The sequence below is a fragment of the Tamandua tetradactyla genome, chromosome 12, assembly GCF_023851605.1.
Source record: "Tamandua tetradactyla isolate mTamTet1 chromosome 12, mTamTet1.pri, whole genome shotgun sequence".
In the NCBI taxonomy this organism is placed as follows: Eukaryota; Metazoa; Chordata; class Mammalia; order Pilosa; family Myrmecophagidae; genus Tamandua; species Tamandua tetradactyla.
The window spans coordinates 30,056,003-30,080,620 of NC_135338.1; the positions used below are offsets into that span (position 1 = coordinate 30,056,003).

The 24,618-nt window shown below is 35.7% G+C and overlaps 1 protein-coding gene and 1 pseudogene across 13 annotated transcripts in view; one reads left to right on the forward strand and one right to left on the reverse strand.

Moving 5' to 3' along the window:
- The window catches only part of SIPA1L1 (signal induced proliferation associated 1 like 1), a 417,008-nt gene that overhangs the window by 170,228 nt on the left and 222,162 nt on the right, over positions 1 to 24,618 (forward strand). The window lies entirely within an intron of this gene.
- On the reverse strand, positions 9,016 to 9,957 carry LOC143651948 (5'-AMP-activated protein kinase subunit gamma-1 pseudogene; annotated as a pseudogene).

Sequence of the window (24,618 nt, forward strand, 5' to 3'; positions counted from 1 at the left end):
GCAGAGCCTGATGCAGAGAAAGCACTCAATAAATATTTGTGCACTTACTGGCTGATTGTTTAAGAAAATGCTCTTCTGTTTTCTGCTAACCCATGTTGGTCAGCATTTTTCTTCTCTGCCTCTAGTGTTTTGACTCTTTTTAAACCTGCCTAATGGCAAGGGACTGAGGCAGCCTGGAAAGCTCAGACTTTTCTTCTTGACAGCAAGGTTGTTGGACTCTTTGGGAAATATTAGCTACAACCAGGGCTAAAGTGCACAGTAGTAATACATTAGCTTGATTCTTCTTGCTTTTAGCAGACTGATGGCACAGCTACAAAAAAGATTTGGCAGCAAAGAGCAAGTATGGATTGCTTGAAGTTTCAGGGGGAGGCGAGGTGGGTCAGAATTTAGGAACACGGTGTTGGCTTTATTAGTAGTGCAGAAGTTTAAAATTTCAGTGTAACTAGATTTTTCTAACAGTAAAAGGATCGACAGAATTTTTATTTTGTGAAAATTATAAGCTAGAGATGATGTTTGCAGGCTACATTTCCAGGGTACTATTGAGGGTGCCCTCTATTTAGGATAAATCTTTGGCTTTGAAACAGTTTGACACATAAAGCTGTTTTATACTGTGACCATCTGTTGAGGCAGATAGACGTTTTGTTCTTAGATATAAATCATGTTAATATAAACTCCGAATATAAACGATTTCTGTGCTCTGGTTTAGATAACGTGAAGACTGTGGCAGGACCAAGCTCATGCATTTAGTTCTTTACTAGTTTAGGTCACTGTGCTAAAGCTAGCCATTAAGGGAACACTTGAGGTGCCCTAGGGACCAGAATTGTGGAGAACTGCTGAAATGTGCTTTTCCTCTGCCTTTGATTCTAAGTTCACCAAGATGGCCACTTGCTCTATAAATGGATTTGAAGTGGCTTTAATTGTACTTGTAAAGCTCAAGATAAAGTTCCTCATTTCTCTTTGAGGGACAAGTAAATGGCATTTTTATACATTAATGTCCCTTTTTGTTGCCCTCCTGGAAGGCAGGATCTAAGATCCCTTTTATTTCTGTAATATGCTCCAGTTTCCTACTAATTTCCAACAAACGATCACATCTGTGAAGCCTATCTTCAAAAAGAGTCATTGAACAAGTACTTGGGTTGGTAGGTCCCAAGTATTGTTATAGTGCTAAGTCTGTGAACAAGACAGTTATAGTTTTTATGTATGTGAGTTGGAACTAGTGGGACAATTACATTGATTTACTAGGTTGACTGAGGAGACTGTCATCGTTCCAGGGACATAGCATAGCACGGACACGCACACATAAAATGGAGAATTTTGATCAAGTATCACCATGAAGTTACCCTCAACAGAATATAGAACTCTAGTTCATATCAACAACTTGGGTTAACATTCCCCTTTATAATAGGCAGTGAAACAAAGGTTATTCATGTTATCTCAGGAGTGTAGCTAATATATACTCTATATAATTTGATTGAAAATTAAGCTTGATTACATTAAGCTGAAATGCATCTGCACTTGGAAAATATATTTTAAGATGAATGAATTTGGATTCAGCAGATATTTTCTCTTACTGTTCTGTAGGTTAATATATTTGACTACTTGTTTGCATTTGTTACAATATTGATGAACTTTTATATTCCTGATCTTTGCTAATATTGACAGGCCAAATTTAGGAAATCCATGGCTTAGTATTTGCCATCCCAAAATATATTGGCTCTTGTTTTTAAAAATTAATTCTCTGGTTGGGTGGTATGTGGAGGGAGGGATATTGAAAATCTAGAAAACCTGTTTTATTTCTTTCCAACTTGGATGTCTCTGATTTTTTTGTTTCATTTTGGTTTTTGTTCTTTGCTATTTAGAACCTTCAATACAATGCTGAATAGAAATAGTAAGAGCATCTTTTGTCTTGTTTCTGATGCTGTTCGAAAAACGCATCTTTCACCATTATGTGTGATGCTAGCTACAGGTTTTCATTAGATAATCTTTATCAGGTTGAGGAAGTTCCTTTCTAGTCCTAGTTTACTGAGAATTGTTGCTTTTTAAATCATGAGTGGGTGTTGAATTTTGTCAAGTGCATTTTCTTCATAAACTGATATGATTATGTGGCTTTTTGACCTTTGTTCTATTAATGTTATATTATATAAATTGATTTTGGGATGTTAAGCCAAACTTGGATTCTTGGGATGAATCTCATTTGGTTTCATAATATAGCCCTTTTTTAAATGTGTTTCTGCTGTATTTGGTTTGCTAATTGAAGATTTTTCTTTTTTATGTATATAGATGAGGGCTATTGAGCTGTTGTTTCTTTTCTTGTGATGTATTTGTCTAGCTTTGTTATTAGAGTATTATTGCTTCATACAGTGGGTTGGGAAGTGTTCTCTCTTCAGCTGTTTCCTGGAATAATTTGTGGGAAACTGGTATTATTTCATTAAATATGTGATAGAATTCAGCAGTGAGGCCATTTAGGCCTGGGAATCTCTTTGGGGCAAGAGTATTTTTTTTTTCTAACTTTTTTGGGGGGGTTGGTGGTGGTGGTGATAATCATTTCAAACTTACAGGAAAGCTGCAAAAATAATTCAGAGTACTCCAGTATATTCCCTATCCAGATACCCAGATTTATCAACTTTCAACATTTTGGCACATTTGTTATATTATTCTCTGTCTAATCTGTATTTTCTAAACATTTGAGAGGAGTTTACATACATCATTCTCCTTTGTGAATACTTCCAAATTAATACTAATTGTGTATTTTCCAGTTTTCTCTCTGTCACTGATTTCTAGGTTCATTCCTTGGTGGTCAAAAAGATACTTTGTATGATTTCAGTTGTTTTAAATTTATTGAGATTTTTTATGACCTCACCTATGATCTATCATAGAGAATGATTCGTGGGCACTGAAAAGGAATGTGTATTCTAATGTTGTTCGATTAGGTTTTATGTATGTATCTCTGTTAGCTCTATTTGGTTTATAGTATTTTTCAAGTTCTCTTTTTCCTTATTGATGTTTTTTGTCTAGATGTTCTATCCCTTATTGAAAATGGTGTATTGACATTTCCTACTATTAATGTAGATCCATTTATGTAGAATCTCCCTTCAAATCCATCAATGTTTGCATCATATATTATGGGGTTCTGTTGTTAGGTGCATATATGTTTGTAATTGTTATGTTTTCTTCATTGATTGACCCTTTTATTATAATATCATGTCCTTCTTTGTCCCCTTTAGTGCTTTTTGACTTGAAGTCTCTTTTGTTGGATTTAGTATAGCCATCCCTGCTTGCTTTTGATTCCTAATGACATGGAATAGTTTTTACCATCCGTTCCCCTTCAGCCTACTTCTGTCTTTGAATTTAAGGTGAGTCTCTTGTAAGGAGCATATTGTTAGGTCATGCTTATTATTATTATTATTATTATTTATCCATTCTGATAATCTCTGCCTTTTGACAAGAAAATTTAACCCACTTTCATTTAAAGTAATTACTGATACCACAGGACTTATTTCTGTCATATTGCTATTTGGTTTCTGTCTCATACCTCTTTGTCCCTCAGTTCTTCCAATACTATCATCTTTTGTATTTAGTTTACTTTTCTAATGAACCCTTTAGAATCCCTTTGATTTCCTCTTTGTATGTGTCTCAGAAATTTTCTTTGTAATTATCATGGGGCTTAAAGCTCACATCTCTATCTTTTAACAGTCTCACTTAATTTGATAACATATTTAATTTCTATAGCATGCATAATCTATGTTTCTTTACCCCCTCTCTCCACCCCACCTTTATTGTGTTCTTACCTCATCATACATTATGCATCCAAAACCAGATTTATCATTACTTTTTGTGCATTTGCCTTTTAGATCCTACAAGAAAAAAGCGGTATTACAAAGTAAAGATGTGTTAATATGGTATTTATATTTACCCATGTAGTTATCTTTACCAGAGAACTTTATTTCTTCATACAGATTTGACCAATGTCTCATGTCCTTTCCTTCAACCAAAAAGATCCCTTCAGTATTTCTTATAGAACCATTGTAGTGGCAACAAACTCCCTCAGCCTTTCTTTATCTGGGAATATCTTAATCTCTGTCTTTATTTTTAAATGACAGTTTTTCCAGATATAGAATTATTGATAGTTATTTTCTTTCACCACTTTAAATGTCTCATCTCACTGTCTCCTCGTCTATCTGTTTTCTAATGAGAAATCGGCATTTTATCTTATTGTCGCTCCTTTGTACATAACATCTTACTTGCTACTTTCAGGATACACTCTGTGTCTTTGGAATTAAACAGTTTGATTATAATGTTTCTCAGCGTGGTGTCTTTCACTATATTCTGTTAGAGTTTCTTTGAGCATTTTGGATGTGTATATTCATATCTTTCATTAAATTTGGAAAGTTTTCATCCGTTATTTCTTTGGCTATTTCTTCTGCTCTTTTCTCCCTTTTCCTTCCGAGACACCCATAGTGTGTATGTTGTTATGCTTGATTGTGTTCCACAAGTCTCTTAGGTTCTGTTCACTTTTCTTCGTGCTTTTTTCTTTCTATACCTCAGACTGAGTAATTTCAATTGTCTTATCTTCAAGTTCACTGATTCTTTCTTCTACCCTCTCCAATCTGCTATTGAGCCCGTTAAGGGAATTTATTTTGGTTATTGTGGTCATCAGCATCCGTATTTCTGTTTACTTCCTTGTTATGATTTTTATTTCTTTATTGAAGTTATTTTTGTTCATATATAATTTCTCTGATTTTATATAGTTCTTTTTCTGTGTTTTCCTTTAGATTTTTGTGCATATTTAAGTCAAATTTTTAAATGTTATTGTCTGATATGTCCAAAGTCTTTTATACCTCAGTTTTATTTTCTAATGTTTTATCTTGCTCCTTTTGCATTTTCTCTTAATTTCTGGGCCTTATAACCTGTTGCAGCCTGGACTTTTTAATATTTTAATATGTTATCTCTGAAATTTAGTCACAGAGATGTCTGTTCATTAAACTTGTATCCAGCTAGTCTTATGACCGAGTTTTCTTTGAATGCCAGGAGTTCACAACACCTTTTCCAGTTTTTGCAGATTGGTCTATGTGAGTGCTCTCCTTCAGAATTCAGGCTGCCTAACATCGAGTCTAATGATCAATCCGAGTCAAAAGTCTGGTCATTCTGGTCTTTTTTTTTAGCATGCATCTTGTCCTAAGGATGTCTGCGTGGCCTCAGATATTTCTCCATTTACATAGATCTGAATGCCTCTTTTCATCTCAGAGATAGTCTTCCCTCCTGGTCCCAGGTGCTATGTAGTGTGTTTACAAACCAGAATTCCTTTCCTTCAGGCAAGTGTGATTTGATTGTTTTATTATAGTATAATAGCTCCCTGTGAGACATTTCTGTGTGCTGGGCAAGTAATGGGAATGCAGGCCTACAACAAGTGTCTTGGTTCAGTCCTTAAAGCTGCCACCAAGCAGATTTTCACAGATACACATGTACCTTAGTATGTGTGTCAGGGTTACTCTGCTTTTTCTGGTCCTGGGACCAGGGACCTGCCCTGCTGTCTTTCCACCAAATCGGGGATGGGGTAGAAAGGGTGAGCAATGGCACTATGAAGCTTTTCCCCCTCCCCCCCTTTTTTTTTTCATGGGTAGGCTCCAGGAATCAAACCCAGGTCTCCAGCGTGGCAGGCGAGAATTCTGCCACTGAGCCACTGTTGCATTGCCCTTTCCTCCTTTTTAAAATGGACTTCTTCTTGATTTGGTGCTTGCCCAGTTACTGCTAGCCTTTAACTGTTTTACAGAGCTCTGGAGAAGGTAGTTCTACTTTTTTTTGCTCGTTGATTAAATTTTCTGGGGGGAGTGTAGAATTCTGGAGCATCTTATTTTACTCCATCATCTTGGTGACATCACCAATCTATGGGAAGATTTTTAATTGCTAATTGAATTTACCTGCTTGTTACATCAATCTATTCAGTTTTCTCTTTGCAATTTTCACAATTTATGTCTTTTTTTTTCAGAATTTTTCCATTTCATCTAAGTTATCTGATTTGTGGATATATTGTTGTTTATAGTATTCTCTTATAATGCTTTAACTTTCTGTAGAATTGCTAGTGATGTCCTCTCTTAATCTTTCTAGTGTTCCTCATTTAATGCTGTCTTCTTTCTTTTTTCTTGGCCAAGCTATCTAATGGTTTGTCAACTTTATTGATCTTTATGAGGAACCAAGTTTTGCTCTCTTTGATTTTTGTTCTATTGTATTTCTGTACCAATTTCTTTGATTTTTGCTTTTTTCCTTTCTTCTGCCTTCTTTGGGTTTAGTTTTCTCTTTTTCTAGTTTCTTACACAGAAAATGACTTGAGATCTTATTGTCCATTATAGGTGTTTCTTAATTTCCCTCTAATTATTGCTTTAGCTACTTCCCATTTATTTTGATATTTTGTGATTTTGTTTCTATTCATTTAAAAATATTTTAACATTTTCCTTTGATGTGTTATTTAGAAGTGTGTTGTTAAATTTCCAAGTATTTGAAGTTATTGAAAATTCTTTCATTTGTTTTAATTCTGTTTTGACCAGAGAACATACTTTGGTGATACAGTCTTTTTTTCCTGGTATTGCAAATGGTCTTTCCTGGACTTGAAAAGAATGTGTATTCTACTATGATTGGATAGAGTGTTCTACAGATGTTAGGTCAAGGTGATTGATAGTATTGTTCAAATGTTCTACATTTTTCCTGAATTTTTGTCTAGTTATTCTATTTGCTATTGAGACTGGGCTACTGAAGTCTCTCCAACTGTAGCTGAATTGTCTCTTTTTCCTTTCAGTTCTTCCCACTGTTGCTTCATTTGTTATTGGGCTCTGTAAGTTGTATATAGATACTTGTTATATCTTCCTGATTAATTGACTCAAATATCATTATTCTTTCTTTTTGTCTCTAGTAATATTTTTTGCCTTAAAGTCTATTTTGTCTAAAACATAACTGTTGAGATCTTTTATAGTTACTGTTTGTATGGTTTATGTTTAATCATCTTTGAAAGGCTGTCAGGATCAATCATGTATCAGTTTCAGAATATTACAATATTGTTCTTTTTATATTTTTTAAATTTGGTTTCATAACATCTTATTTATATCTATGATGATAATATGTTCAGTAAAAGGAGAATCCTTTTAAACTTATCATACACTTTTAAACTGTCATACGTATGTACCACTCCATGAATTTTAACACCTGAGTACATTCTTACAGTTGCTGTCACAATAAGAATTCAGAAATGTTCGATCACTCACAAAAACTCTCGCGTGTTATACTTCTAGACACCCCTTCTCCCACCCATAATCCCTGGCAGCGAATTGTTTTGTCTTTTCAAGAATGTCATTTAATTTAATGAATTAGGCTATCATATAAATGGAATTATGCATTCTATAACCTTTTGAGATTCGCTTTTCTCATTCACCATAACGTCTGTATGATTCATCCAAATTGTTGTGGATGGCTATAGTTCATTCCTTATCATTGCTAAGTATTCCACTGCATGGATGTACCAGGTTGTTTATCCATTCACCCATTGAAGGACACTTAAATTATTTCCAGGTTTAGGCAATTATGAATACAGCTCCTATAAACATTTATGGTCAGGTTTTCTGTGAATGTAATATCTATAGATTGATAACCAAGCATGTAATTTCTGGATTGTATGGTAAGTGGATGTTTATAAGAAACTGCCAAACCATTTTTAAGAGTAGTTATACCATTTTATTTCCCCCCAGCAATGTTTGAGAGTCCTAGTTGTTTCCTATCCGTTGCTAACATTTGGTATTGCCAGTATTTTTAGTTTTAGCCATTCTCATTTGTGAGTAGCATTATCTTATCATAGCTTTAATTTGCATTTCCCAAATGGCTAATGATGATGAACATCTTTCATGTGCTTATTTGTAATTCTTATATACTCTTTGATGAAATATCCTCTTTAAGCTTTAAATTTTCTGTGTTAACCATTTCTGAGAAAAATTATCTTACGTACACTGAATACAATCTTTTCTTGATAGCAGAGCTCATTGTTATGAAATATATGTTTATATGGGTTTGGAATTTCAGGGGACATTTCAGGACTATTGCATGGTGTAGGGTTGTTTATATCTCTTTCAGGCACTGCCTTATGCTCTTGGTGTGCCTGATTCTGGCAGCAGTCCCATTTCCTGTTCCCTTTCTGGTTTATGCTTTTACAAAATAATCATGAATGAGCCTGTTAGGACTGTGCTTGAAAGAAAAAATAGTGAAGTACTTCTTGGTAAGTGCCCTAAGAGCTCTTCTCTAAGTAAAATGCATAAACTCTATAATACCTTTTGTGGTGCTCCTAAAACTGGGGCCATGAAATTGAAGTGAGGGTTCTGTGACTTTGAATCTGTAAAGCAACAAAGCATTGTCCATAAACTGAATAAACAATATGCCTTCCAATATATGTGCTGCTAGTTCTCAAAAATGTGTGGATGCTGTTGTGATTTATAACGTAAAATCTCTCTTAAAAATAAATGTGGGTTTATTGTAGTAGTTCTTTCTTTATATAATTTCTCTACCAACTCTTTCCTTTATCTTAGTTATGGTGTGTCAAATACAGCTTTCCTGGTGAGTGACATATTGCTGTTCATGATTACCCAAGGTAGGATGAAGTAGATTTTTTAGTTTGTGCTAAAATTAATTGGTTAATTAATTGTATTGTTGGGTTTTTTTTTAACAGTATGAATAAAAAATAGCTTTATGAAGAGTTATGTTGTGCTTTTATCTTAGGGTGGAGAAAGGGGCAGGAAAAGAGGCAAGGGTTGTTGAGATCTGAGGATCTCTTGGAGATCAGAATTTTCCTGATGGGCACAGAGCTCACTGTTTACCCAGAAAGGGAATTATGTCTAAGAGGACAAGGGCTGGAGTGGACTAGGCTGAAAGTTTTTCTCAAGTATAAGTATGAGGGTTAGGGCAGTTAAAACTCCTCTCCTTCCCCCCCTACTCCTTCCTCCCCAAGCTTCAAGTAGAAGTCTAGAGGGCTCCTGAGCAGGGAGCAGAGTCACAGTTCTCCCAAGGTTTTATCTGTGATTCCAGCAGAGCACATCCCCTGGTGCCACCTGATCCTTTTCACCAGCTCAGGGCCGCTTCTTTCCACCTGTGAACACCAGGGCCTGCAGGATGTCAGACAGTTCCCTTGACCACATCATTCTCCTCTACCACCACAAGTCAATGAACCTCTGCTCCCACCGGCCTGTTGGTGATGGTTTCCAGAGTCCCATGCAGGTAGCACTTGAGGACACCCTCAAAGTAGTGTGATCTATGTTGCCAGGCTTTGGTTACAGACACATCTGAGTTGTTATAGGTCTTTTCTGCTGCTGGGTTGATAACATCAAACTTGGAGTAATGTCCACCACACACCCTTTGTCATCCACCACTGGCAGGGCAGAGATCTGTGCTGCACAAAGATGCCCAGAGCCACATAGATGGGGGTAGTAGGATGGACCATAGCAGTGTTGGCATAGGTGCCAATCTATGAACTCTGGCTTGGGAAACTCAGTGATAAACAATTTGAGGATGCGCTTGTGGGTGAGGATGAATGTGCAAGGTTTTGCCTGATTCTGGGTCAATAACTGGCAGTCTGTGGATCTTGTTTTGAATTAATGAAGATACAGCATCAAACAAGCTGGCATTTGGAGAAATGCAGATAAGTGGTTTAAAGGAGTCCTGTAGGTACATCTCTCTCCAAGTTTCTATCTTGTGTTCTTCTAGGTCATAGAATGTACCAAAGTTGATTTATAGTAGCGGTTCAGGATGTTGATGAAATTGGTGATGATCAGCGTGTCCACAAAACTTTGCTTCTTACTATCCCACAAAGGGACAGCTCATACACCATTAGTAACCAAAGCAAAGAAAGCTTTCTTCACCTGTAACCAATATGGAGCTTGTGGGAATCAGGCCACAGCAGTGATGTGACTTCATGAACGCTATTGTTGGATTCTGGGGGATCTTGAGGATGCTCGTTATCCAGAGCTGGGGTGCTGTCTGAAGAAGTGACCATCTCCGTTGCGAGAGGCACTGGTTCAGTTCATTCTCTTTAGGATGCTTGCTCAAGGATAGGCCTCCTTGCGTCAGTTTTTAATGGTGTATTTTTGTTGCAAGTCCTTTTAAGATAGTTGAGATATTTGCAAGCTCTTCAAATTCCTCAAATTGGAGGGCCTATAGGAATTATTTTTAACAATAACCTAAAAAATGTTAAGGAAAAATATATTCTTCAAATCATTGCGGCATAAAAGAAATCTTTAAACCATGGGTTGCTGGGTTGATGCCTTTCTGACATTCATCCTGTCATTTGGATGCATCTGTTATTACGAAAGCTTGATTAGTGCCTTGATATTTAAAAGGAAACTGTTCTTATGTATGCTATTTATATAAGCAGAATATCTGGTTGGGTATTTTTGATCGAATTCTTAACTTTTTAAAGTACTTTGCTGCTGTATATGTCTCATACTGTCAGGCAAGTTTTTGTTCAAAGAATATGTAATTATACCATAATATGATAATTTCTTATGCAAATATCATATTTTAAGTTACCAATCTAGCAGTTTTATTTTCCTCAGTTATTTTTGGTCCTCATTTCATAAAGTGAATTAAGATATCAATTCCTTCTATGTTAATAGAAATTATCTAAGTAAAAATTATAAAAAAGGTTGCTGATATACTAACTTATTGGCACCCTAATTATAGTTATGAGATATGCAGGGCTATAATTTGTCTTTTGGACCCCTCTAAGCTCATTTATTTAGATTTCCAAATTTGTTCATCAGTACTCAAGCAAAATTACCTTTAAGAGAAATTGTTTGAGGTGGCACGAGATGGCAGTGTGGTGAGGTGGGCAATTTAGTTCATCTTTCAGGGCACCTAGTAAATAGCCAGAAACTGATTGGAACAACTGTTGGGGGCAGACATCAGTGACCAGATACACATTATACATCAGTCTGGAATAGGTGGAGCAGCTGAGATCCCGCATAGAACTGTAAGTCTCCCAAACTGTGGAGGCTGGTGCTTTCCCCCCACAGTCTGGCAGGCTGGTTCCCTTGGGAAAAAGAAACAGACCCTATTAGGAGTAAGGAAGGTAGATCAACCAAATTCCAGTTGTGGAGTTAATTAATAAATTCAGCCTACTGAAAACAGACCCCGAGCACAGATAAGCCTGTAGTACGTACTAAAGGAACCAGGAGTTTTCACCCTAGCAGAGAAGGGAGAGGCTGAGGGGGAAAAAAACAACGGAGGCTCTCTGAGTTAAATAGCATAAAATTTCTCAGTCTCTCTCCTTCTCTTTCTGTCTCTCTCAAATGCTGGAGAGAATGTGGAGAAAGAGGCACACTTATTCACTGTTGGTGGGAATGTGGAGTGGTGCAACTGCTCTGGAATGTAGTTTGACATCTCTTTAGGAAGCTGAGTATAGAATTGCCATATGATCCAGCAATCCCATTTACCAGGTAAATATTCAGAGGAACTGAAGTCAAGGACACAAATGGATATTTGCACACCACTGTTTATAGTGGCATTATTTACAGTTGTGAAGAGATGGAAACAGCCCAACTGTCCATCAATGAATGTATGGCGAAACCAGCTGTGGTAGTAGTACACAGCTAGTAGTAGTAGTAGTAGTACACATGGAGTAGTAGACAGCTGGAAGATGGAATAAAGTCATGAAGCATGTAACAGCATGGATTAACCTTGAGGACATATTGCTGAGTGAAATTAGCCTGAAATAAAAGAAAAAATTCTATATGAACTAGTATTAATGAGTGAATTTTGAGAGTTGAGTATAAGATCACAAGTTATCAGGAGATAGAAAGAGGGTAGAGATTGGGTATTTGTTGCTGAAGGAGTACAGAATGTGCAACAGGACTGATTGTAAAGATTCAGAGGTGGATAGCACAGTACTCTCTCATGGTAGCGCAATAATATAAGTACACTGAGTGAAGCTGAGTATTAATATGGCTGAAGGAGAAGGGCTGGGGACACATATGAAACCAGAAGGAAAGATAGAGGATAAAGACTGAGCCAGTATAATTTAGGAATGCCTAGAGTGGACAATGATGGTGATTAAATGTACAAATATATGAGAATGTTTTTGCAGAAGGGAGAAAAAATGAATGTCAACATTGTAAGGTGTAGAAAGTGGGATGGTATCCAGGAAAAAAATAGTCAAGGCAACCTAGGGTCTGTATTTAACAGTAACATTGTAATATGCTTCCACTGAATGTAACAAAGGCAGTATGCCAAAACTAAATGTCAATAAGCAGGGAACATGGGGGGGAGGGTATGGAATTCTTTGGAAGAAAAGGAAATGTCCTCAGAGATGGTGGTGGTAAAGGCGTGGCTGTGTGATTATACCAGGAGCCACTGTTTTTTTTTACTTAGGTTTGACTTTGTAGATGTGCAAATAAAATTGTTTTGAAAATGAACAGAGATTCAAGTACTAGAGAAAATGTAGAGAAAGAAATATACCTATTTACTATACCTTTTGGTAGAGAAGCAGATTGGTGCAGCCCCTCTGAAGGGTCTTGTGGTGGTTCCACAGGAGGCTGGGGATGAGGTTACCATGTGATCCTGCAACCCCGTTGCTAGGTATATACCTGGAGGGACTGAGAGTAGGGACAGGATGGAGGGTAGCCTAACGACTGAGGGTGGAAGGGAGAATTGTGGTGTTTACATACAAATGAGCGGCTTGAAAAAGGAGTGTAGTTGTGCAGCATGCAACTGGGCGAATGAACCTTGAGGGCAGTATGTTAAATGAAGTGTCAGAAACAAAAAGACAAATGTTTCATGACTCACTCATATGGATTAACTATAATACACAAACTTGAACAATTGAATTCAGGAGCATGGGTTCTCGGTTGGGGCCTATTGTAAAGGTTCCTAGATTGTAAGCTCTTACAGCAGTCATGTCTGTTCTGAAGTTGTAGCTGTTATTTCTAAATTGTGTGATTCTTAGCTATTTGTATATAACCTGGTCATTCCCTGGAACTTTGGGTATTTGTGTGACAGCTGAGACTCCCAGTTAGGGCTGAGCGACTGTTGAAAATGTTGAAAAAGTGATCAGACTAACTTGGGAAATGAGTGAAGCTGATCTGCATAGGACTAAGGTAAATCAGAATAAAGGGTAAAGTATGATACTATTGTTTCACCTTCTCTGTGAAACCAAAGTAATGTAGGTTTGTTCAGTTCAAAATTTATATCTTTTTGTAGCTCATCATCTAATTTAACTTGGTCAATTTACTCAAACACCATAATTACATAGAATCTTTGAATAGGGCATGAGAACTTGTTAGTTTGTACAGGTCAGAGTGATGCCTTGATACATCCCAGAGTAATCAATCTGGCCAGAGAATAATAAAGTATTTGCAAAGTCCTCTTGGGGGATTGGAGAAAAAGGAGGAAATGTTCAATGCCCCCATTTGGGGTATTCCTGATATTCTTACAAGCAGTGAGAACAACCATTTCAGTAGGTGGAGCCCTTCATCCTGGACTATTAAACTTACTCCTGCAAGGAGATGCTGAGCCTGCTTATGATTATGCCTAAGAGCACCCCCAGATGACCTCTTTTGTTGCTCAGATGTGGCTTTCTCCAAGCCAACTCTTCAGGTGAACTCACTGCCATTTCCCCTGCATGGGACATGACTCCCGGGCATATAAATCTCCCTGGAAACATGGGACATGGCTCCTGGGGTCGAACCAGAACCCGGCTAATGGGATTGAGAAAGCCTTCTTGACCAAAAGGGGAAAGGGAGGAATGAGACAAAATCAAGTTTCAGTGGCTGAGAGATGTCAAACAGAGTTGAGAGGTTATCCTGGAGGTTATTCATATGTGTTATATAGATATCTCTTTTTGGTTTATGGTGTATCAGTGACCAAACAGAAGCACCTGAAACTGTTGAGGCGTGTTCTAGTATCTTGATCCTAAGGACAATTGTATAACTATATAGCTTTTATACCATGGTTGTGTGTGTTGTGGAAACCTGTGTCTGTGTGTCTAATGTTCCCTTTATGCAGAGTATGGACAGATGAGTAAAAGAATAAGGTCAAAAAATAAATATTAGTGGGGGATAAGGAGTAAAACAAATTGGGCAGATTGAAATAGTCAGTGAGAGGGAGTGATAAGAGGTATGAGGTGCGTGGGTTTTATCTTTTGTTTTCTTATTTCCTTTTCTGGAGCGATGGAAATGTTCTAAAAATGATCATCATGATGAATACACAACTACATGATGATATTGTGAGCCATTGATTGAATACTTTGGGTGTGCTGTGTTGGTGCAGGAAGGTATCTCAATAAATATATATTTTTTAAAGAGCAGATGTTCAAAATTGCTTGAATGTGAATAGAAAATTAAAATGTTACTGACTGGTGTGCAGGTCATTAATATGAGATGTGCCCCATCAGAAACTGGAGATGCAGTTCCTAATCATTTCATACTCATTTAGCCCCTAAGATTTTCTATTGAGTAGCTCTCTATCCTAACTTTGTTAGGGATTTAACAGCTTTATCTGTTATAAATGTGCCAATTTAATTGAAAATAGTCTAAATATTCACGTTTGTAATATTTGGGTAGTAGAATTGGAATTTCATAGAGATTAACCATACAGTAAGAAACTGATAAATTCAGTTAATTAAAATTAAAACCTTCTCTTCATCATAAGACAATGATAAAGTAAAAAGGAAAATTGGAAGGGATATTTGCAATACCAATACACTTATCTAAGAGAGGACTTAATATGAAGAATATATTTTAAAGATTACTAATCAATAAAATCCTGATACACCCACCTCCTCCTCCTCCCCCTCCCTGTCCAGAGGATAAGACTTGATTGATTAGGCAACTTATAAAAGAAGATACTCAGTTGGCCAACAAGCATTTTCAGGCTGTCAGAATCATTTCTTATAAGGGAAATGCAAATTAAAATCACAATGGGTTATTATTTTATTCCTACGAGGATGACTAAAATGAAAAAGTAATAATTTCACGTGTAGAACAACTGGAACTCACACATACTGCTGGTGGGAATTTGAAGTGGCACAGCCTTTTACCCAGCAATGCCACTCCTAGATGTAAAGACCCAACAAAAGTAAACACATATGCGCTCCAAAGAATATTTGCAAACATATTCATAGTGGCATCATATGTACTAGTTCGTAACTAGAAATAACCTAAACATCCATCAGCAGTAAATGGAGAAATACTTAGTGATATGTTCATATGATGGCACTAGTGGCTTTCTGTAATAACTAGATAACACCCACAAACAGTGTTGAGTGGGAGAAGGCAGATACGAGAGTGAATACTATATAACCACATTTATGTAAAATCAAAAACCACAAAAACTTACTATATTGCTAGAAGTTGTAGTGGTGTTTGCCTTTGCAGGGTACTGACTGGAAAGAGGACCCAAGATGGCTTCTGGGGGTTGGTAATGCTCTCTTTCTTGAGTAGAATGGTAACTATATAGGTGGGTTCAGTTTGTGAAAATTCTTGAAGGTGTGCACTTAGAATTTGTGCACTTCTCTATATGTATGTTACATTTCAATTTTTATAAATGTCAACTTTCAAAAAAATCCATTGAACCTAACTTTTTTTTCTTCTTTTGTGTATTGTAGTCTGGAATGCTAAAGAATAATTAGACTGTTAGCAGTAATTGCGCTTAACAGCATACTAACCTTTAAGATTTGATGCTTCTGTTTGACTAATTTGGTTTTATTGTTGCAAGAGCCTTTGTGAGGTCTGAATATTTTAAAAGATCCAAAGCAGAACTTGGCTATTAGTTTTGGCAGAACTTTAGTGGGGGTTATTAAATGTGAAAACCTCTCAGTAGTTTAAGAATTTTACAAAGAACCAAATAAGAATTTACGACGAACCTATTAGGTTAAGCATAACTTTTAGTGGGTTTATTAAATGTGAAAAGCTTTCAGTAGTTTAAGAATTTTGCAAAGAACCAAAATAATATGATATGAGCTTATATTAATCATATTAGTCGTATTTCTCTTAGTCCAGAGAGTATAGTTTTCACTTGCAGTAATGAAAATCTAGTTATGGTCTAATATAGTCCTTAGTTTAAAATATGATTTTATTATCCCTATGTTCTCATAAAACTTTTCTAGCATTTACCATCTCTGCTACAACTTCCCTGAGAGTAGGGATATTTCTTTCCCTTCTTGCATAGTACATTACTTATATTAAATAATCAGAAAATGTTAATTGTATTAACATTTTATAGAAGACTTAGTTATAAAGATCCCAAAAGTTTTTATGTCTACTGCATTTTAAGAGTTGGTTGTGTTTTCTTACATGATGTAACATCTTTTCTGGTTGACAGTCTTGAATTTTTGTATTCATCATACTTTGACGTCTATGGAATAATATGCTTAATATATATTCTCAGCATATGAATATGAATATATGTCAGCATGATATTGCAGATAATATTATTTAAAAATGGGATGATCTGGAGTTATTACCTTAATAGGGTAGCTCATTTTATCCTAAGAAGAATATGTGTGAAATTGCTTTCTAAATTACAAAGTTTTATAGCTTAGAAGGTTGTGATGGGATTTTTTTTGCATGGTGACTGTTTTGGGTTTGATGCAGAACCTGTATGTATATCCAGAATCAGTTTAAAATGCCTTATGAGTAAACCACTGGCCCAGTCTTTATTCTGAAGAATCATTTAAAGTGCCGATTTCATTGATTTGATCATCTTGGTATTTCCCATAGTATAAACAAGGGTGTAATAAATTTGTAGGCTGGAAAATTTGGTTTTCTTATTTGTAAAGCATTTGAAAATATATATGTAGTGCGTGCTAGTTTTGAGTGGCTAATTATTTTGATCATGAAATTCTGTCGGTAAAAATTGTTAATGTGTATGTATGTATTTATTGTCTGTATTTTAGTAAAGTTTTTATTTTGGAGCAATGTAAGATTCATGGGAAACTGGCAAAGATGTTAATATATATTTTAAATTGCCATGGATGATAGTTCCTTACTTATTATTTGTAAGTTTAACTTTATTAATTAAAATGTCTTTGCCTCAGTAGGGACAACCATAGCAATTGGACAAGCCCTCAATCTTGGCATTTGTTCATGTGAAACTTATCCCCTCAAGGATAGACTAAGTGTACTTAAAATTAGTCCTAAGACTCATCCCCACAGAACCTCTTTTGTTGCTCGGATGTGATCTCTCTCTCTCAGCCAACATGACAAGCAGACTCACTGCCCTGCCCCTCTCTGTGTGGGACATGACTCCCAGAGGTGTAAACCTTCCTGAGAATGTGGGACAGAAATCCTAGAATGAGCTGGGACTCAGCATCAAAGAATTGAGAAAACCTTCTTGACTGAAAGGGGGAAGAGAGAAATGAGACAAAATAAAGTGTCAATGGCTGAGAGATTTCAAACAAAATTGAGAGGTTATCCTGGAGGCTATTCTTACACATTATATAGATATCACCTTTTTTAGTTTAAGGTGTATTGGAGAGGCTGGAGGGAAGTGCCTGAAAATGTAGAGCTGAGTTCCAGTAGCTATGTTTCTTGAAGCTGATTGTATAATGATATAGCTTTTACAATGTGAAAACCTTGTGTCTGATGCTCCTTTTATCTATGGTATGGACAGATGAGTAAAACATATGAATTAAAAATAAATAAATAATAGGGGGAACAAATGTTAAAATAAATTTAGTAGATTGAAATGCTAGTGATCAATGAAAGGGAGTGGTAAGGGGTATAGAAAAAAATAGGGGAAACAAAGGCTAAAATATATTGAGTAGATGGAAATACTAGCAGTCAATGAGAGGAGGGATAAGGGGTATGGTTTGTATGAGTTTTTTTCTTTTTATTTCTTTTTCTGAATTGATGCAAATATTCTAAGAAATGATCATGGTGATGAATATACAACTAGGTGATAATATTGTGAGTTTTTGATTATATACCAAGAATACCAAGAGTAGAATAATCATATGGCAGGAATGTACGTGTTTGTTTGTTATTTTTAAAAAAATAAAAAATAGAAAAATAACTGATAGCTAATAAAAAATGGATTTCAAAAAAAATATATGTCCTTGCCTGTGATTTTTGTTCAGTAGAAAAATATTTTATTGCTTTAAAGTGTGTTTAAGTGAACATATGCTGCTATAATTATCCTTTTCCTTAAATGTCATTTTTGCTATGATGTAAAATGTCTATCAGACACATGGAGAGCTGTGAAACATATATGTATACATGAGGTATTTGTGTTCTACATTTATGAAGTAGGCTTTATTGACTTAGGACTTTGGGGATCATTTAATCATGGAATTAGAAATCTGCCTGGAAAAATGATCACACATGTATATTTTCATAAAATAAGAAAGAAATAGTTTAAAGTTGCATATGCACAGTTGCCATTCCCATCCCCCCTTTCTACTGTAGTTATATAATGTTAACATGAGAGAGTCGTTTATAAGAAAAGATATGTTTTATTGACCTTAAGATTCTTTCATTTGTAAGATATCCTTATTTTATGTATCTTGAAGAGAGAAAAAGTCTTCTAAACTATAGTTCATTGCTAAGGCGCCATTGACTGTAATATGCATTCTGAGTTCAACAATGTTAAAATGAGATAAAATGAGGAAAAATGTGAATTTGAGATTCATGCAAAACATTCACCATTTTCACAGTTACTTTTATTTGGCATTTAAGTTAGGACACCTAGCATTTTAGAAGTATTATAAAGATAATTAATTTGACTTGTTTTCCTAATCATTGTGTCTTATAAGAAGATATGAACATTTTCATTGAATTATCATTTCTGTGGAAAATTTTAAGTGCTTTTGGGGGGCAGACACTAAGAAACCAAGTACCTTTTTGTTGCTTGGGTTCCTTTGTCTCACATTGCCTCCAGTAGCATTTTCTCTTTTTCCCTCTGCAGGTCAACTATGATTCTTCCCCAAACTACTATCACTTTTCTTTTCTTTCCCAAATTACTAACCCCTCTCTTCCTTCCCAACATTTGTCTGAGTCATTCGCAGACACTTCCTCATCTGAGTGATTTATTAATCAATTCTCTGCATAAGATTTATGTCCCTACCATTTCGCTAAAACTGCTCTCTCTCAAGTCCCCAGCAACTTTCTAATTTCTAAAGCTGTTGACCTCTTTTTAGTTCATTTGTGAAATCTCATCTTTACTCTTCTCTAACATTTGGATCCTTTTAACTCTCTCTCAGTCTTCTTTCCTTGCTCTGTGGCTACAGTTTTTGTCTCTCCCAATTTTGTAATCCTGTAATGCTTACATTTTCTTCCTTTTTCCTCTACTCTTTTATAAAAGAATCAATATTCTTTTATTCTTTTATGAAAAGAAATGCTCCATAAATCCATTACTCCAGTATAATAATTGCTTTTTCTTTTCGTGTATGTCCGTCCTTGTCTTGACCACAAGCAAACACATTTTCCCTTTTTTGCCTAATTTCGTGGTAGTCATATTATTTTCTACCTTGATGTGATGTTTCCAAATGGTCTTCATTATTGTCACATTAAGAAACAATAAATTGGGCGGGCCACGGTGGCTCAGCAGGTAAGAGTGCTTGCCTGCCATGCCCGAGGACCCGGGTTTGATTCCCGGTGCCTGCCCATGTTAAAAAAAAAGAAACAATAAATTATAGGTCATAGGGTTGATGGCCCATAATTTTTCCATATTATACCTGTTGGATAGTTAACTTGTTTCTAGATTTTTTCTGTTGTATTTTTTTTAATTATAACAGAACATATTTTCATTCACATACTTTTTTGCTTATTTTGTATTATTTGCACAAGATCCTTATTTTCTAAGAGTGCTTTTGCTAATTTGGCCAAAGATTAGCTTTGGCTAACTATTAAATACTTTTAAAGTGCTATCCCAGTTTATTGGTCCTCAGGCAGTTTTCATTAAGGCTTGCCAATATCAAGGGTAAAAAAAAAATTATTTTATTCGTTTAATAGTTATAAAATGATGACCTCTTCATTTCTGCTTAATTGTTAACGAGAATGAACATTTTCACGTTTAACATTGAATTTCTATTTCCTTATGAATTTGATCCATATTGTTTGTCCATTTATTGATAATCTTGAACAAAAGTATAATAGAGAAATGTATTTTAGATTGTAGAATTTCTAAATTCTCTTCTTTTTAAACCAAATGTGCAGAGATATCCCTGTTCATTTACAAATATGGCTTGCCAGCATGATGCTTTAGATTGTTGTGAATCTTTTAACTTAAGATGGCTTTTTTCTTCGCAATTACATAGAAATTTGGAGAAAAACATGATATCTTTTTACCTTTTTAACTGGACATTTTTGTTATCATGACAGTATAGGTTTCTCTTAAGTACAGCAATTTGAGGAAAATTTTGTTGTTGAATTGTGTCTAATGTTTTATCTGCCTTTGCTTTTCATTTGAAAATGCTTTCAACATGTAAGATAATTTGTCATATAATTCTGGTGAATGAAATTTTAGGGATTTGGTAAAACATTCATGTTGACAGTAATTAAGAGACACACCTTTCTGTTTTAATATTAATCAGTTGATGTGAAATACAGTTTCATAGGTAGTTTAGAGTTGGGTTTTCTTGGTTGTTAAATAAATGACTTGAGAACGGACTCTGATTTCCTTCTTCAGTGACCTAGTCTCAAAACTGAATGAAGTTTTGCTGTAATCTGTGCACTAGCACAGTAACTTAAATTTGAAATATTTCTTGAGCCTCTCACTTGTTAACCTTACTTTTTGCTGTCACTCATTTAATGCTTTTCCTTTATTGACTTTAGTTATGAACTTACCCTAAAATTACATCAACGGTCCCATTGCCCTTAATGCATTAGTTGAACCTACTTCTATTTTGACCTCTCTTAAACCTTTTTAAACCACAGCTCTAACCTGTTTTTCTTACCAGCCGATACCCATATTTTCTACTTCTTTCTTGACTATGTTGTCCTATAGCAGATTTGCAAACTTGCATGCCTACAGGAGCCAAACTGGTGACCTAAATGAGTACACGCAGGCCTTAGGGCAAGTACAACAGCAAGGTGAGTAGATGACATAGGCTCAAGGTCAAGAAGACAGCACTGAAGTGGTGATGGGAGGCTGTTTGGCTCAGTTGCTGCTGTCATTGAGGAATGAGGACGAAGGTGATCAGGTCTTTTAGCTTTTTAAGAGAGTCTGTGAATCTGGATTTGTATGTTAAATACCCTGGTTTTTAAAGGTTGTGTTGAATTTTTGTTAGATGCCGTGTGGGCCAAAGAAAATCTGCTGCTGGATCAAGTTTAGTTTACACCTTTGGTAACTTCTTCCTATAAAGGCATTTTCAGTTCTGTATGTTATCATTGACTACTCCTTACTCCTCTTCTTCTCTTTTGCTACTCGTTCATGTAATAGTAAACCCACACATCCATTTATTTAAGCAAGGAACTTCCCAGTTATCATTGACATGACCATATTCATTACTCCTTTATTTTGGAAGAGGAATCTGGGTCAAGCAAAGGCTTTTTATGGACATGTTTATAGGCAGAAAGGAAGAAGCCAAAGGGATCCCAGAGAGTAAATATTGGATAAAGCACCTCTTCTCCCCCCATATTGGGTATGTCCACTGGGGATGGGATCTGGAGTGTAGAGTCCAGTCATGGACCTCCATGTTCTGACCTTAATGCACCCTTCATAATTTATTTCCTATCAATCATTTGTTTTAACCAAAAAGAATTATTTTCTCTTTTCTTTTTATGGATGGTATGTTCTTTTCAATTTCTTGAGAGAATTCATTAAACTTCAAAAAAATTTTTTTTCTTTGGTTTTCCATATTAACCTTTGTTCATTAGGTATTCTTGAATTTGATGCTTCTTTCTATACTACTGATTTTCCCTAAAAAGATAGTGATTTTCTCAGTCGTTCAAATAGTGAATTTATTTGTAGTAGATTATAGAACCAAAAGATTGAATTCAGTGTTCTTGTAGAAACTCTTTTCACCTGGTGGTGCCTGCAGGCTCTGATTACAGGAGTCATGAAATGGGCAAGCTATGTTGGTAGGGTGGCTTGTCCCACACAGTGTGTGGGTTTCTTGTCTTCTGAATGCAGGGACACCATAAATTAATCCCTATTAATTTATCACTGTCCACCTTGTCTAGTTCTAAGGATCACTGTGGGAGTTTCTCTTGCCTTTACTTCAGGGGCTAATGTCACAGCCTCTCAGAGAGAGGGACTAATTGGTGTAGGTTTCATATTCTCTGCTTACCTGGCTCACTATTCCAGGCCTGCTTCTTCTCTCAGAATCTGCTGAAAGTGAGTTTTTAGTTTTTTCTGGGTTCTGCTAGGATATTTTATTGAGAGTTGCATCCTTTTACTTTGTTGGGATTACAGGTCTTTCTGTGAGCCTGTCTATTTCCTTGAAATGCTGTATATAGAATTTCTCACTGCTTTGGTCTGCTGTGTCTTTTATACTGGGCTTCCCTGTGCTTCTTTGAAAATATTTATATTTATCTATTTCTTATTAAATTTTGTTGTGATAGAAGGGGAAAATGTTAATCTGTATATTGTCAGCAATATTGAACCAGATATTTTTTCTCCTTATAAAGTTTTGCTTTTCTATTTGAACTTTCTGCTCATGCTGTTTCCCCAGGAACTCTTCTCAATTATTAAAATACTATTTATTTTTTTTTTTAATTTTTAACATTTTTATTGTATAACATAAATACAAAGCAAAGAAATAAAAAAGCAATAGTTTTAAAAGCACTCTTCAATAAGTAGTCACGGGACAGATCCCAGAATTTTTCATGGACTACTATACATTCCTCTCAGAATTTTCCTTCTAGCTGCTCCTGAATATAGGAAACTAGAAGGCTTAAATATTTTTTTATCATCATAATCGACTTTTTTTCCTTCTTTTTTGTTTGAAAAATAAGATATATACAAAAAAGCTATAAATTTCAAAGCACAGTACCACAGTTAATTGTAGAACATATTTCAGAGTTTGGCATGGGTTACAATTTCACAATTTTAGGTTTTTACTTCTAGCTGCTCTGAAGTACTGGAGACTAAAAGAGATATCAATTTAATGATTCAGCATTCATACTCATTTTTAAATCCTATCTTCTCTGTATAACTCCACCATCACCTTTGATCTTTCCATCCCTCTCTTTAGAGGTGTTTGGGCTATGGGCCTTCTAAATTTTTCATATTGGAAGGGTCTGTCACTATTATGGGCCATTTACTTTTGCTAAATCTGTTACATTGCTCATAAGATTCCTTGCCTTGGAATGTTTTTGCCCTGTTTCTCTGCCTGGGAAGGACTATTAAGGAAAGAGCTCAGCAGCTCAAATCAAGGCTTAGTTTCAAATATGGGATCCAGTACCACCTAGCTTTCATGTATGAATTATGTCTTTAACCCCTTCCCCCATACCTTCTGAGAATTGTGACTAATAAGAGTATCTGCACGTATTGTTGTTAACACTTAGATGGGACAGTCAAGATGAACTACCTGGGATCTAGTAAATCCTGAAAAACTGTTAGCTAAAAAGATTGGATGAATGGATAAGTACTTACCTTGATAGCTTGGGTCCGGTGTGGCATTTTCTGTTTTCTTTGCCTGATGGTCTCTTCCAGCCTTTCTCCCACTTCCTCAGATCCCATATCAGAACAAATGCACCCCTGTTCTTCCCCAAGCATTTTTTCATGCTGATACTGTTGTGCACTTGTCAGTCTCACTTAATTAGTTGGGGAGTATTTCACTCACTAGGTATGGTATTTTGAGAGGCTAGTAATGCATTTGTTTCTTTAAGATGCTTTGCAATGTAGTACCTTTAACAGTCAACCCTCAAAGAGTTCTAGTTAAATGGAATAGGATTGAATTAAGGTATCTCTTTCCTTGTATGACTAAAATTTAGACTCTTTAAAACTCAAGGTTGATTACCCCGCTTGACTATTGTAGGCTTAAGCAGTGTGGAAACGTACTATTTGACTGGTTAAACATTATATTAATAGGTTTTAGACTGTTGATGCCAATGTCATCAATAATCCAATTACTTCAAGTTCTTAAAACAATTCTGTTTTTAGTGATAGTAGAGCCTGGATGGTGATGGTAAGATCTGTACATGGTTATCCAACTTGTCTGAGAAGGCTGTCCTCTCCCAGTTTGAGTAGTTAAATTTGACAGTTAAGATTTGAGACTGTTTCCTTCATGCTGATCCTTTGTACAGATCTTTTTAGGGAAAAGATCTGTATATTGGCTGAGCTTCAAAAATTTCTTAAAGAACCTGGTTATTTAGAATTCAGGCCAAATGCACAGTTGTTACTGCAGAGAGAAAAGCAAACATTGCCTTTTGATTTATTCAATATGCTCTGAAGGAAAGAATGAGAATTCGTGTAGCAAAACTATGACTTAATAAATTCAGTGACTATTAGACTGATATGCTTAGTACATACACTTGAGAATGAAAATTAATGGCTTGCTGAAGCATATCCCTGGTATATTCCATAGTAGTTCATTCTTCTGTTAACCTGTATATTTGCTCCTTATATAAGTAAAGATTGTCACCTCATCTTAAAATGAAAATCTCCTTTTTGGGTTTTAGAATTGCTCTTTTTAAAATAGTGCTGTTAGAAAGC